Raw genomic sequence first — 3,089 nt, forward strand, 5'->3', positions numbered from 1 at the left:
CCTTCCCACCTGATGCCTTGCACCTGCCCAGCTGGCCACTGAGGGCCAAGTCCTTTCTTTTCATGCCTTAACTTACTCTGAATTCTTTCCCTGGCCTGAAAGAGAGTAGTGTTTAGATACTTTTCCTCTTAGTCATTTCGTTTATTGAGACAGGGTCTTGTTATGTAGCTCAGGCTGACCGTCTCCTCTGCATCCTCCTGTCTTAGCCTCCCAAGTGTGGGGATTACTCAGCAAGAGTTGAAGACTCCTTGGCAACAATGGTTACACTGAATTTTCTAAGAGTGAATCAAACCTTTGCAGGAGAGAAAACAGGGAGGAGACTATCATAAAGGCAGGTGGAAATGCTCTGGGGTAGACATAGCCTTCTTTACCAAATACCTATTTAGGGTGGAGTACTTTTTGATGAATTATCTCACTGGTTATAGATTTTCATGATGATTAAAATAACATCACACACAGATAGTTTGGAGACCAATGCTTAGAACCATCAAAATGATCAATATATATTAGCTGATGTTATTCTACAGCTCCAGATGGGAAAACTCTTGCAAGGAAACCTAGAATGTTCCTTCACTTACTTATTTATTAAGAACAAAGGAGGTGCCAGTGTGAGGCACTGGGGAGATGGTGGAAGAACGGATTCAACAGAACACTCCAGTTTCATGGGGTTCCACTCCAGATGAGCAAACACAACAGGCAATGTAATGAGCACAGTGAGAGGTAGGACCACGCAGTGGTCCTCTGATGGTGTCTGTGGCATGGTGGTGCACTCCTTTAATCCCAGTACTTGGGAGGCAGAGGCAAAGGCAGGTGAATCTCTGAGTTTGGGGCTAGTTTAGTCTACAAAGTGAGTTCCAGGACAGCCAGGGCTATACAGAGAAACCCTGTCTCAAGTAACCCAAACCAAACCAACCAACCAACCAAAAACCCAAACTAAACCAAATAAAAACAAACAAACCAAACCAAAACCAAAACCAAAACCAAAACCCAAACGACACTATTTCCAACAGCAAACAAGTTAGGAAGATGGAGTGGTGCTCTGGATCTGCAGTGACTCCTTGATTCCTTACGTCTTTCTAACCAACTGGAGATTGGTGACCACACATGCTTTGCATCCCTGGCCACCCAGTTCCCTGAGCACAGAGAAATCCTAATTAGTCTGTATCCTATACAACGAGACAAAGTCAATGGTCACACAGTGGGAAATCTGACAGCAATGTCAGATTGACATAAGCATTTCTACAAATTCCCCCTCAACTTCTTCTTTCCCACCCCTCTAGGGTACAAAAGGTGGCTAATTTAATATAATTTCTCTTTTTCTAGTACATGCACAGAAGCCTGTACAGCTAAATAAACAAGTACATGGATGTTTGTTCATACATGCAGAGACGCATAGCCTGGTTTCCCAACAGTCACAGGCTTAGAAGCAGCTGACAGGCAAGGGATATCAAAGGCTGTGCTTTTGCTCATCAGTCCATTTCTCCAAACACAATACTCTGGGTACCCATGACGGCTATGACATCTGCCAACATGTGTCCCTTACACATCTTGTCCAAACCAGCCAGGTGGGCAAAACCAGGGGCCTTGATCTTACACCAATAAGGATGGCTGCTGCCATCAGATACCAAGTATACCCCAAACTCTCCCTTAAGAGCTTCAGCGGCAGTATATGTGGCTCCTGGAGGAACTTGGTGGCCCTCAGTATACAGCTTAAAGTGATGAATTAGTGATTCCATGGAAGTCTTTATCTCTGCTTGTTTAGGTGGGGACACTTTGGCATCATCAAACTTGATCTCCCCTGGAGTCATCTTTTTCAGATACTGTTCAATGACTTGAAGGGATTGGTGCATCTCCTCCACACGACACAGGTACCTATTGGAGGAGTCCCCTCAAGAACCAACAGGAACATCAAACTCAACCTGTTCGTAAATATCATAGGGCTGGGTCTTCTGCAAGTTCCACTGGATGCCTGAACCTTGGAGCATCACCCCACTAGTTATTAACCCCATAGTTAAGTGTGTCTTCTGCTGATACAATGTTGACTGTCCTATTTTGACAGATTCTATTGTTGGTCAGCATCTCCTCCACTTCATCAATTTGAAGAGAGAAGTTCTTGGGAAATTCATAAATGTTGTCATAAGCCCAAGAGGTAGATCCTGGTTCATTCCTCCTGGTCGGATATAAACAGCATGCATTCGGGCTCCAGACACCTGCTCATAGAACCCAAACATCTTCTCTCTTTCTTCAAACATCCAGAAGAAAGGAGTCATGGCACCAATGTCCAGGGCATGTGTGATGATAGCCACAGTACTGTTTAAAATCTGTGTGATCTCTCCAAAGAGCACCTGGATGCACGGTGCCTGGGGAGGAGGTTGGATGCTTAGCAACTTCTCCACAGCTAGTGAATAGGCCTGTTCATCACAGACACATAGTCCAACCAGTAATGTATGGAAGGGCCTGCAGATAGATCTTTTACTCAATGAGCTTCTCTGTGCCTTCGGTGCAGAAGCCCAATGTGAGGGTCACATTTCCACACTGTCTCTTCATTCAATTCCAGCACTAGTCTCAGGACTCCATGGGCTGCTGGTGCTGGGGCCCAAAGTTAAGGGTCACGTTGGTCACCTATTTTTCCTTGAAAATGTCCACATCATTCCAAGGAGGAGGTTTCCAGGGGGCTATTTCCTTGGAGGGGGTACATGACAGCTCCTGAAAACTGCTCTGTCCTTTCCACATCTGGCTGCTGTTGCTGAGCACCTCTGCTGGGAGGTGGATCCCAGACCGGGGGAATACAGTACCGGAGCCCGGAAAGAAGCAGCATAGAGCCCTCAGGACTGCCATCTTTACCAGGCTGTAGATGGGAGGAAGAACCCTCCCTCAACTTCTAAACCATTAGTTTAGAGTCTAGCTCAGCACGCCGCCCCCCACCCCCAACCCCTGCTGTTTTAGCTTGTGAAAGCAGGGCACATAGGGTGGGGGAGAGTAGCTACAGTTGCTTGAATTCTCAACCTCCTAAGCTTTATCATCCCTGGAATTAGGACAACAGCAACCCCTCCTTTGTGGGAATGGAACAAAGTTGAAATGGCTCTGAG

At 46.1% G+C, this 3,089-nt stretch overlaps 1 pseudogene; it reads right to left on the reverse strand.

The window, feature by feature from the left end:
- On the reverse strand, positions 1,278-2,865 carry Gm12716 (predicted gene 12716; annotated as a pseudogene).

Source organism: Mus musculus, chromosome 4, assembly GCF_000001635.26.
Source record: "Mus musculus strain C57BL/6J chromosome 4, GRCm38.p6 C57BL/6J".
NCBI classification, from domain to species: domain Eukaryota; kingdom Metazoa; phylum Chordata; class Mammalia; order Rodentia; family Muridae; genus Mus; species Mus musculus.